The 13,627-nt window shown below is 44.2% G+C and overlaps 1 protein-coding gene across 1 annotated transcript in view; it reads right to left on the bottom strand.

The window, feature by feature from the left end:
• LOC123640579 (ovochymase-1-like) overlaps window positions 1–13,627 on the bottom strand; it is a 97,403-nt gene that overhangs the window by 38,216 nt on the left and 45,560 nt on the right.

Raw genomic sequence — 13,627 nt, 5'->3', positions numbered from 1 at the left:
CTGCACTTGCCACCCCAGAAAAATATCTCCTCTCCAAAGAAGAATTCTTATGCTAACGGTTGAGAAGTGCTCCTGTCCTTGAAACACTGGTGAAAGGTTTGTGAAATAATATTGAAAACAATCCTATCTTCAAAGGCTCTGGTGCCAGGTATGGGAAATACCAAGTTACTTAGGCCTCAGTAGAGTGTTCTCTGCGAAAAGCATCATAGGCTTAAGGATGCAGAGACCAACCTTATCACTATTACGGGGAAAAACGCTATGGAAATGGCAAATAATTGCCAACATGCTGGTTATTTCAAAAGCGTCAGGATGAATTCTGGAACAGGATCCACACTTTTCCCATCTCCCGCAAATATGCACTCACCAACTCCGGGGACAATGGAATGAAACGCAGGGCTGACAGAAGCCCCGCACTTACACCCCACACAGAAACCTCCACTAGGAGGAGGGATTCTGATGCTAATGCCTGAAACTTGCTTCGGTTCTGAAAATAGTGGTTACACCACAGTGGAATAACACTTAAAAGAACACTTTCTTTATAGTCTCCAGTACCAACTATTGGAAATGCCAAGTTTACTGGGCCTCAGCATACTTTTGTCTTGAATACTTTCGTATACCTAAGGATGCAGAGACCAAACTTATGACAATTATGGTGAAGAGTGCTACTAAAAAATATCAAAGAGTTGTCAACCTAGTGATTATTTCAAAAGTTGTGCCACACCCCTCTTGGAAAGATCGAGTCACTTTGGCCTCGCCTTCGATTGGTCTAGAGAAGGAATCGCCATTCCTCGCTGATGAAGCAAATTATTCTGAAGAGAATGGTGAAAAGTGCGGATTCTGTTTCAATCTTTAGAGTGAAACAGGATCCGCACTATTCACCTCTCACACAAAGGCGCACTTCTCATGCCTGGCGTTAGTCCAATCCAACCCAGGACGGACAGAGGCCGTGCGCTTGCCACCTCAGAAAAATATCCCATCTCCAAAGAAGGATTCTTATGCTAAAGTGTAAAAAGGGCTCCCGTCCTTGAAAGCATGGTAAAAGGATGGCGAAATAATACTCAAATCAATGGTTTTTGCAAGGGCTATAGTACCAAGTATGAGAAATTCCAAGGCACCTGGGCCTCAGGAGAGTTTTCTGTGCGACAAGCATCCTAGGCTGAAGGGTGCAGAGACAAACCCTATCACGATTATTGTGAAAAATGCTATCAAAAATGGAAAATAATTATCAACATCCTGGTTATTTCAAAAGTGTCAGGCTAAAATTGGAAACAGGATCTGCACTTCTCATCTCTGGAGATAATCAAATCAAACCCAGGGCTGAAAGAGGCCCTGCACCTACAGCCCACACAGAAATCTCTACTACAAGGGAGGATTCTTATGCTAATGGCTGAAAATTGCTCCAGTTCTGACAATAATGGTTTAACGATGGTGCAATAATACTTAAAAGACTGACTTCCTCAAAGGCTGCAGTAGCAAGCATTGGAAATGCCAAGGTACCTGGGCCTCAGCATAGTTTTGTCTGCGAAACCACCTGAGGTTTAGGGAGGCAGAGCCAAACCTTATCACCATTATGGTGAATAGTGCCATAAAAAATGGCAAATAATTCTCCAACTAGTGGTTATTCCAAAAGGTCTGCCACACACCGCTGGAAAAATACAGTTACCAGGGCCTAGCCTTAGATTGGTCTAGCGAACCCGTCGCGATTCCCAGCTGATGAATCCAGCGATTCTGAAAGGAACGGTGAAAAGGGCAGATCCTGTTTCAGTCTTTAGACTGAAAAGGGTCCGCACTTTTCACCTCTCACACAAAGGCCCACTTCTCATGTCTGGCGCTAGTCCAACAAACCCAGGACTGACAGAGGCCCTGCACTTGCCACCCCAGAAAAATGTCACCTCTCCAAAGAAGGATTCTTATGCTAACGATTGAAAAGTGCTCCCATTCTTGAAACAGTGGTGAAAGGATGGTGAAATAATACTGAAAACAATCCTATCTTCAAAGGCTCCAGTGCCAGGTATGGGAAATACCAAGTTACCTGGGCCTCAGTAGAGTTTTCTCTGCGAAAAGCATCATAGGCTGAAGGATGCAGACACCACCCGTATCACTATTACGGTGAAAAACGCCATGGAAATGGCAAATGATTACCAACATACTGGTCATTTCAAAAGTGTCAGGATGAAATCTGAAACAAGATCCACACTTTTCCCATCTCACGCAAATATGCACTTACCAACTCTGGGGACAATCGAATCAAACACAGGGCTGACAGAAGCCCCACACTTACACCCCACACAGAAACCTCCACTAGGAGGAGGGATTCTGATGCTAATGCGTGAAACTGGCTCCGGTTCTGAAAATCATGGTGACACCACAGAGGAATAATACTTAAAAGAATACTTTCTTTATAGTCTCTAGTACCAACTATTGGTAATGCCAAGTTTACTGGGCCTCAGCATACTTTTGCCTGTGAAAACTATCGTACGCTTAAGGATGCAGAGACCAACCTTTTGACAATTATGGTGAAAAGTGGTACAAAAAAATACCAAAGAGTTCTCAACCTAGCGGTTATTTCAAAATTTGTGCCACACCCCTCTTGGAAAGATCCAGTTACTTTGGCCTCGCCTTCGATTGGTCTAGAGAAGGAATCGCCATTCCTAGCCGATCAATCAAATGATTCTGAAAGGAACGGTGAAAAGTGCGGATCCTGTTTCAGTCTTTAGACTGAAACAGGATCCGCACTATTCACCTGTCACACAAAGGCGCACTTCTCATGTCTGGCGCTAGTCCAACAAACCCAGGACCGACAGAGCTCCTGCACTTGCCACCCCAGAAAAATATCTCCTCTCCAAAGAAGAATTCTTATGCTAACGGTTGAGAAGTGCTCCTGTCCTTGAAACACTGGTGAAAGGTTTGTGAAATAATATTGAAAACAATCCTATCTTCAAAGGCTCTGGTGCCAGGTATGGGAAATACCAAGTTACTTAGGCCTCAGTAGAGTGTTCTCTGCGAAAAGCATCATAGGCTTAAGGATGCAGAGACCAACCTTATCACTATTACGGGGAAAAACGCTATGGAAATGGCAAATAATTGCCAACATGCTGGTTATTTCAAAAGCGTCAGGATGAATTCTGGAACAGGATCCACACTTTTCCCATCTCCCGCAAATATGCACTCACCAACTCCGGGGACAATGGAATGAAACGCAGGGCTGACAGAAGCCCCGCACTTACACCCCACACAGAAACCTCCACTAGGAGGAGGGATTCTGATGCTAATGCCTGAAACTTGCTTCGGTTCTGAAAATAGTGGTTACACCACAGTGGAATAACACTTAAAAGAACACTTTCTTTATAGTCTCCAGTACCAACTATTGGAAATGCCAAGTTTACTGGGCCTCAGCATACTTTTGTCTTGAATACTTTCGTATACCTAAGGATGCAGAGACCAAACTTATGACAATTATGGTGAAGAGTGCTACTAAAAAATATCAAAGAGTTGTCAACCTAGTGATTATTTCAAAAGTTGTGCCACACCCCTCTTGGAAAGATCGAGTCACTTTGGCCTCGCCTTCGATTGGTCTAGAGAAGGAATCGCCATTCCTCGCTGATGAAGCAAATTATTCTGAAGAGAATGGTGAAAAGTGCGGATTCTGTTTCAATCTTTAGAGTGAAACAGGATCCGCACTATTCACCTCTCACACAAAGGCGCACTTCTCATGCCTGGCGTTAGTCCAATCCAACCCAGGACGGACAGAGGCCGTGCGCTTGCCACCTCAGAAAAATATCCCATCTCCAAAGAAGGATTCTTATGCTAAAGTGTGAAAAGGGCTCCCGTCCTTGAAAGCATGGTAAAAGGATGGCGAAATAATACTCAAATCAATGGTTTTTGCAAGGGCTATAGTACCAAGTATGAGAAATTCCAAGGCACCTGGGCCTCAGGAGAGTTTTCTGTGCGACAAGCATCCTAGGCTGAAGGGTGCAGAGACAAACCCTATCACGATTATTGTGAAAAATGCTATCAAAAATGGAAAATAATTATCAACATCCTGGTTATTTCAAAAGTGTCAGGCTAAAATTGGAAACAGGATCTGCACTTCTCATCTCTGGAGATAATCAAATCAAACCCAGGGCTGAAAGAGGCCCTGCACCTACAGCCCACACAGAAATCTCTACTACAAGGGAGGATTCTTATGCTAATGGCTGAAAATTGCTCCAGTTCTGACAATAATGGTTTAACGATGGTGCAATAATACTTAAAAGACTGACTTCCTCAAAGGCTGCAGTAGCAAGCATTGGAAATGCCAAGGTACCTGGGCCTCAGCATAGTTTTGTCTGCGAAACCACCTGAGGTTTAGGGAGGCAGAGCCAAACCTTATCACCATTATGGTGAATAGTGCCATAAAAAATGGCAAATAATTCTCCAACTAGTGGTTATTCCAAAAGGTCTGCCACACACCGCTGGAAAAATACAGTTACCAGGGCCTAGCCTTAGATTGGTCTAGCGAACCCGTCGCGATTCCCAGCTGATGAATCCAGCGATTCTGAAAGGAACGGTGAAAAGGGCAGATCCTGTTTCAGTCTTTAGACTGAAAAGGGTCCGCACTTTTCACCTCTCACACAAAGGCCCACTTCTCATGTCTGGCGCTAGTCCAACAAACCCAGGACTGACAGAGGCCCTGCACTTGCCACCCCAGAAAAATGTCACCTCTCCAAAGAAGGATTCTTATGCTAACGATTGAAAAGTGCTCCCATTCTTGAAACAGTGGTGAAAGGATGGTGAAATAATACTGAAAACAATCCTATCTTCAAAGGCTCCAGTGCCAGGTATGGGAAATACCAAGTTACCTGGGCCTCAGTAGAGTTTTCTCTGCGAAAAGCATCATAGGCTGAAGGATGCAGACACCACCCGTATCACTATTACGGTGAAAAACGCCATGGAAATGGCAAATGATTACCAACATACTGGTCATTTCAAAAGTGTCAGGATGAAATCTGAAACAAGATCCACACTTTTCCCATCTCACGCAAATATGCACTTACCAACTCTGGGGACAATCGAATCAAACACAGGGCTGACAGAAGCCCCACACTTACACCCCACACAGAAACCTCCACTAGGAGGAGGGATTCTGATGCTAATGCGTGAAACTGGCTCCGGTTCTGAAAATCATGGTGACACCACAGAGGAATAATACTTAAAAGAATACTTTCTTTATAGTCTCTAGTACCAACTATTGGTAATGCCAAGTTTACTGGGCCTCAGCATACTTTTGCCTGTGAAAACTATCGTACGCTTAAGGATGCAGAGACCAACCTTTTGACAATTATGGTGAAAAGTGGTACAAAAAAATACCAAAGAGTTCTCAACCTAGCGGTTATTTCAAAATTTGTGCCACACCCCTCTTGGAAAGATCCAGTTACTTTGGCCTCGCCTTCGATTGGTCTAGAGAAGGAATCGCCATTCCTAGCCGATCAATCAAATGATTCTGAAAGGAACGGTGAAAAGTGCGGATCCTGTTTCAGTCTTTAGACTGAAACAGGATCCGCACTATTCACCTGTCACACAAAGGCGCACTTCTCATGTCTGGCGCTAGTCCAACAAACCCAGGACCGACAGAGCTCCTGCACTTGCCACCCCAGAAAAATATCTCCTCTCCAAAGAAGAATTCTTATGCTAACGGTTGAGAAGTGCTCCTGTCCTTGAAACACTGGTGAAAGGTTTGTGAAATAATATTGAAAACAATCCTATCTTCAAAGGCTCTGGTGCCAGGTATGGGAAATACCAAGTTACTTAGGCCTCAGTAGAGTGTTCTCTGCGAAAAGCATCATAGGCTTAAGGATGCAGAGACCAACCTTATCACTATTACGGGGAAAAACGCTATGGAAATGGCAAATAATTGCCAACATGCTGGTTATTTCAAAAGCGTCAGGATGAATTCTGGAACAGGATCCACACTTTTCCCATCTCCCGCAAATATGCACTCACCAACTCCGGGGACAATGGAATGAAACGCAGGGCTGACAGAAGCCCCGCACTTACACCCCACACAGAAACCTCCACTAGGAGGAGGGATTCTGATGCTAATGCCTGAAACTTGCTTCGGTTCTGAAAATAGTGGTTACACCACAGTGGAATAACACTTAAAAGAACACTTTCTTTATAGTCTCCAGTACCAACTATTGGAAATGCCAAGTTTACTGGGCCTCAGCATACTTTTGTCTTGAATACTTTCGTATACCTAAGGATGCAGAGACCAAACTTATGACAATTATGGTGAAGAGTGCTACTAAAAAATATCAAAGAGTTGTCAACCTAGTGATTATTTCAAAAGTTGTGCCACACCCCTCTTGGAAAGATCGAGTCACTTTGGCCTCGCCTTCGATTGGTCTAGAGAAGGAATCGCCATTCCTCGCTGATGAAGCAAATTATTCTGAAGAGAATGGTGAAAAGTGCGGATTCTGTTTCAATCTTTAGAGTGAAACAGGATCCGCACTATTCACCTCTCACACAAAGGCGCACTTCTCATGCCTGGCGTTAGTCCAATCCAACCCAGGACGGACAGAGGCCGTGCGCTTGCCACCTCAGAAAAATATCCCATCTCCAAAGAAGGATTCTTATGCTAAAGTGTGAAAAGGGCTCCCGTCCTTGAAAGCATGGTAAAAGGATGGCGAAATAATACTCAAATCAATGGTTTTTGCAAGGGCTATAGTACCAAGTATGAGAAATTCCAAGGCACCTGGGCCTCAGGAGAGTTTTCTGTGCGACAAGCATCCTAGGCTGAAGGGTGCAGAGACAAACCCTATCACGATTATTGTGAAAAATGCTATCAAAAATGGAAAATAATTATCAACATCCTGGTTATTTCAAAAGTGTCAGGCTAAAATTGGAAACAGGATCTGCACTTCTCATCTCTGGAGATAATCAAATCAAACCCAGGGCTGAAAGAGGCCCTGCACCTACAGCCCACACAGAAATCTCTACTACAAGGGAGGATTCTTATGCTAATGGCTGAAAATTGCTCCAGTTCTGACAATAATGGTTTAACGATGGTGCAATAATACTTAAAAGACTGACTTCCTCAAAGGCTGCAGTAGCAAGCATTGGAAATGCCAAGGTACCTGGGCCTCAGCATAGTTTTGTCTGCGAAACCACCTGAGGTTTAGGGAGGCAGAGCCAAACCTTATCACCATTATGGTGAATAGTGCCATAAAAAATGGCAAATAATTCTCCAACTAGTGGTTATTCCAAAAGGTCTGCCACACACCGCTGGAAAAATACAGTTACCAGGGCCTAGCCTTAGATTGGTCTAGCGAACCCGTCGCGATTCCCAGCTGATGAATCCAGCGATTCTGAAAGGAACGGTGAAAAGGGCAGATCCTGTTTCAGTCTTTAGACTGAAAAGGGTCCGCACTTTTCACCTCTCACACAAAGGCCCACTTCTCATGTCTGGCGCTAGTCCAACAAACCCAGGACTGACAGAGGCCCTGCACTTGCCACCCCAGAAAAATGTCACCTCTCCAAAGAAGGATTCTTATGCTAACGATTGAAAAGTGCTCCCATTCTTGAAACAGTGGTGAAAGGATGGTGAAATGATACTGAAAACAATCCTATCTTCAAAGGCTCCAGTGCCAGGTATGGGAAATACCAAGTTACCTGGGCCTCAGTAGAGTTTTCTCTGCGAAAAGCATCATAGGCTGAAGGATGCAGACACCACCCGTATCACTATTACGGTGAAAAACGCCATGGAAATGGCAAATGATTACCAACATACTGGTCATTTCAAAAGTGTCAGGATGAAATCTGAAACAAGATCCACACTTTTCCCATCTCATGCAAATATGCACTTACCAACTCTGGGGACAATCGAATCAAACACAGGGCTGACAGAAGCCCCACACTTACACCCCACACAGAAACCTCCACTAGGAGGAGGGATTCTGATGCTAATGCGTGAAACTGGCTCCGGTTCTGAAAATCATGGTGACACCACAGAGGAATAATACTTAAAAGAATACTTTCTTTATAGTCTCTAGTACCAACTATTGGTAATGCCAAGTTTACTGGGCCTCAGCATACTTTTGCCTGTGAAAACTATCGTACGCTTAAGGATGCAGAGACCAACCTTTTGACAATTATGGTGAAAAGTGGTACAAAAAAATACCAAAGAGTTCTCAACCTAGCGGTTATTTCAAAATTTGTGCCACACCCCTCTTGGAAAGATCCAGTTACTTTGGCCTCGCCTTCGATTGGTCTAGAGAAGGAATCGCCATTCCTAGCCGATCAATCAAATGATTCTGAAAGGAACGGTGAAAAGTGCGGATCCTGTTTCAGTCTTTAGACTGAAACAGGATCCGCACTATTCACCTGTCACACAAAGGCGCACTTCTCATGTCTGGCGCTAGTCCAACAAACCCAGGACCGACAGAGCTCCTGCACTTGCCACCCCAGAAAAATATCTCCTCTCCAAAGAAGAATTCTTATGCTAACGGTTGAGAAGTGCTCCTGTCCTTGAAACACTGGTGAAAGGTTTGTGAAATAATATTGAAAACAATCCTATCTTCAAAGGCTCTGGTGCCAGGTATGGGAAATACCAAGTTACTTAGGCCTCAGTAGAGTGTTCTCTGCGAAAAGCATCATAGGCTTAAGGATGCAGAGACCAACCTTATCACTATTACGGGGAAAAACGCTATGGAAATGGCAAATAATTGCCAACATGCTGGTTATTTCAAAAGCGTCAGGATGAATTCTGGAACAGGATCCACACTTTTCCCATCTCCCGCAAATATGCACTCACCAACTCCGGGGACAATGGAATGAAACGCAGGGCTGACAGAAGCCCCGCACTTACACCCCACACAGAAACCTCCACTAGGAGGAGGGATTCTGATGCTAATGCCTGAAACTTGCTTCGGTTCTGAAAATAGTGGTTACACCACAGTGGAATAACACTTAAAAGAACACTTTCTTTATAGTCTCCAGTACCAACTATTGGAAATGCCAAGTTTACTGGGCCTCAGCATACTTTTGTCTTGAATACTTTCGTATACCTAAGGATGCAGAGACCAAACTTATGACAATTATGGTGAAGAGTGCTACTAAAAAATATCAAAGAGTTGTCAACCTAGTGATTATTTCAAAAGTTGTGCCACACCCCTCTTGGAAAGATCGAGTCACTTTGGCCTCGCCTTCGATTGGTCTAGAGAAGGAATCGCCATTCCTCGCTGATGAAGCAAATTATTCTGAAGAGAATGGTGAAAAGTGCGGATTCTGTTTCAATCTTTAGAGTGAAACAGGATCCGCACTATTCACCTCTCACACAAAGGCGCACTTCTCATGCCTGGCGTTAGTCCAATCCAACCCAGGACGGACAGAGGCCGTGCGCTTGCCACCTCAGAAAAATATCCCATCTCCAAAGAAGGATTCTTATGCTAAAGTGTGAAAAGGGCTCCCGTCCTTGAAAGCATGGTAAAAGGATGGCGAAATAATACTCAAATCAATGGTTTTTGCAAGGGCTATAGTACCAAGTATGAGAAATTCCAAGGCACCTGGGCCTCAGGAGAGTTTTCTGTGCGACAAGCATCCTAGGCTGAAGGGTGCAGAGACAAACCCTATCACGATTATTGTGAAAAATGCTATCAAAAATGGAAAATAATTATCAACATCCTGGTTATTTCAAAAGTGTCAGGCTAAAATTGGAAACAGGATCTGCACTTCTCATCTCTGGAGATAATCAAATCAAACCCAGGGCTGAAAGAGGCCCTGCACCTACAGCCCACACAGAAATCTCTACTACAAGGGAGGATTCTTATGCTAATGGCTGAAAATTGCTCCAGTTCTGACAATAATGGTTTAACGATGGTGCAATAATACTTAAAAGACTGACTTCCTCAAAGGCTGCAGTAGCAAGCATTGGAAATGCCAAGGTACCTGGGCCTCAGCATAGTTTTGTCTGCGAAACCACCTGAGGTTTAGGGAGGCAGAGCCAAACCTTATCACCATTATGGTGAATAGTGCCATAAAAAATGGCAAATAATTCTCCAACTAGTGGTTATTCCAAAAGGTCTGCCACACACCGCTGGAAAAATACAGTTACCAGGGCCTAGCCTTAGATTGGTCTAGCGAACCCGTCGCGATTCCCAGCTGATGAATCCAGCGATTCTGAAAGGAACGGTGAAAAGGGCAGATCCTGTTTCAGTCTTTAGACTGAAAAGGGTCCGCACTTTTCACCTCTCACACAAAGGCCCACTTCTCATGTCTGGCGCTAGTCCAACAAACCCAGGACTGACAGAGGCCCTGCACTTGCCACCCCAGAAAAATGTCACCTCTCCAAAGAAGGATTCTTATGCTAACGATTGAAAAGTGCTCCCATTCTTGAAACAGTGGTGAAAGGATGGTGAAATAATACTGAAAACAATCCTATCTTCAAAGGCTCCAGTGCCAGGTATGGGAAATACCAAGTTACCTGGGCCTCAGTAGAGTTTTCTCTGCGAAAAGCATCATAGGCTGAAGGATGCAGACACCACCCGTATCACTATTACGGTGAAAAACGCCATGGAAATGGCAAATGATTACCAACATACTGGTCATTTCAAAAGTGTCAGGATGAAATCTGAAACAAGATCCACACTTTTCCCATCTCACGCAAATATGCACTTACCAACTCTGGGGACAATCGAATCAAACACAGGGCTGACAGAAGCCCCACACTTACACCCCACACAGAAACCTCCACTAGGAGGAGGGATTCTGATGCTAATGCGTGAAACTGGCTCCGGTTCTGAAAATCATGGTGACACCACAGAGGAATAATACTTAAAAGAATACTTTCTTTATAGTCTCTAGTACCAACTATTGGTAATGCCAAGTTTACTGGGCCTCAGCATACTTTTGCCTGTGAAAACTATCGTACGCTTAAGGATGCAGAGACCAACCTTTTGACAATTATGGTGAAAAGTGGTACAAAAAAATACCAAAGAGTTCTCAACCTAGCGGTTATTTCAAAATTTGTGCCACACCCCTCTTGGAAAGATCCAGTTACTTTGGCCTCGCCTTCGATTGGTCTAGAGAAGGAATCGCCATTCCTAGCCGATCAATCAAATGATTCTGAAAGGAACGGTGAAAAGTGCGGATCCTGTTTCAGTCTTTAGACTGAAACAGGATCCGCACTATTCACCTGTCACACAAAGGCGCACTTCTCATGTCTGGCGCTAGTCCAACAAACCCAGGACCGACAGAGCTCCTGCACTTGCCACCCCAGAAAAATATCTCCTCTCCAAAGAAGAATTCTTATGCTAACGGTTGAGAAGTGCTCCTGTCCTTGAAACACTGGTGAAAGGTTTGTGAAATAATATTGAAAACAATCCTATCTTCAAAGGCTCTGGTGCCAGGTATGGGAAATACCAAGTTACTTAGGCCTCAGTAGAGTGTTCTCTGCGAAAAGCATCATAGGCTTAAGGATGCAGAGACCAACCTTATCACTATTACGGGGAAAAACGCTATGGAAATGGCAAATAATTGCCAACATGCTGGTTATTTCAAAAGCGTCAGGATGAATTCTGGAACAGGATCCACACTTTTCCCATCTCCCGCAAATATGCACTCACCAACTCCGGGGACAATGGAATGAAACGCAGGGCTGACAGAAGCCCCGCACTTACACCCCACACAGAAACCTCCACTAGGAGGAGGGATTCTGATGCTAATGCCTGAAACTTGCTTCGGTTCTGAAAATAGTGGTTACACCACAGTGGAATAACACTTAAAAGAACACTTTCTTTATAGTCTCCAGTACCAACTATTGGAAATGCCAAGTTTACTGGGCCTCAGCATACTTTTGTCTTGAATACTTTCGTATACCTAAGGATGCAGAGACCAAACTTATGACAATTATGGTGAAGAGTGCTACTAAAAAATATCAAAGAGTTGTCAACCTAGTGATTATTTCAAAAGTTGTGCCACACCCCTCTTGGAAAGATCGAGTCACTTTGGCCTCGCCTTCGATTGGTCTAGAGAAGGAATCGCCATTCCTCGCTGATGAAGCAAATTATTCTGAAGAGAATGGTGAAAAGTGCGGATTCTGTTTCAATCTTTAGAGTGAAACAGGATCCGCACTATTCACCTCTCACACAAAGGCGCACTTCTCATGCCTGGCGTTAGTCCAATCCAACCCAGGACGGACAGAGGCCGTGCGCTTGCCACCTCAGAAAAATATCCCATCTCCAAAGAAGGATTCTTATGCTAAAGTGTGAAAAGGGCTCCCGTCCTTGAAAGCATGGTAAAAGGATGGCGAAATAATACTCAAATCAATGGTTTTTGCAAGGGCTATAGTACCAAGTATGAGAAATTCCAAGGCACCTGGGCCTCAGGAGAGTTTTCTGTGCGACAAGCGTCCTAGGCTGAAGGGTGCAGAGACAAACCCTATCACGATTATTGTGAAAAATGCTATCAAAAATGGAAAATAATTATCAACATCCTGGTTATTTCAAAAGTGTCAGGCTAAAATTGGAAACAGGATCTGCACTTCTCATCTCTGGAGATAATCAAATCAAACCCAGGGCTGAAAGAGGCCCTGCACCTACAGCCCACACAGAAATCTCTACTACAAGGGAGGATTCTTATGCTAATGGCTGAAAATTGCTCCAGTTCTGACAATAATGGTTTAACGATGGTGCAATAATACTTAAAAGACTGACTTCCTCAAAGGCTGCAGTAGCAAGCATTGGAAATGCCAAGGTACCTGGGCCTCAGCATAGTTTTGTCTGCGAAACCACCTGAGGTTTAGGGAGGCAGAGCCAAACCTTATCACCATTATGGTGAATAGTGCCATAAAAAATGGCAAATAATTCTCCAACTAGTGGTTATTCCAAAAGGTCTGCCACACACCGCTGGAAAAATACAGTTACCAGGGCCTAGCCTTAGATTGGTCTAGCGAACCCGTCGCGATTCCCAGCTGATGAATCCAGCGATTCTGAAAGGAACGGTGAAAAGGGCAGATCCTGTTTCAGTCTTTAGACTGAAAAGGGTCCGCACTTTTCACCTCTCACACAAAGGCCCACTTCTCATGTCTGGCGCTAGTCCAACAAACCCAGGACTGACAGAGGCCCTGCACTTGCCACCCCAGAAAAATGTCGCCTCTCCAAAGAAGGATTCTTATGCTAACGATTGAAAAGTGCTCCCATTCTTGAAACAGTGGTGAAAGGATGGTGAAATAATACTGAAAACAATCCTATCTTCAAAGGCTCCAGTGCCAGGTATGGGAAATACCAAGTTACCTGGGCCTCAGTAGAGTTTTCTCTGCGAAAAGCATCATAGGCTGAAGGATGCAGACACCACCCGTATCACTATTACGGTGAAAAACGCCATGGAAATGGCAAATGATTACCAACATACTGGTCATTTCAAAAGTGTCAGGATGAAATCTGAAACAAGATCCACACTTTTCCCATCTCACGCAAATATGCACTTACCAACTCTGGGGACAATCGAATCAAACACAGGGCTGACAGAAGCCCCACACTTACACCCCACACAGAAACCTCCACTAGGAGGAGGGATTCTGATGCTAATGCGTGAAACTGGCTCCGGTTCTGAAAATCATGGTGACACCACAGAGGAATAATACTTAAAAGAA

Source organism: Lemur catta, chromosome 6 (assembly GCF_020740605.2).
Source record: "Lemur catta isolate mLemCat1 chromosome 6, mLemCat1.pri, whole genome shotgun sequence".
NCBI classification, from domain to species: Eukaryota; Metazoa; Chordata; class Mammalia; order Primates; family Lemuridae; genus Lemur; species Lemur catta.
The sequence above is the reverse complement of the archived record's forward strand: the minus strand, read 5'-3'. Positions and strand labels throughout refer to the sequence as shown.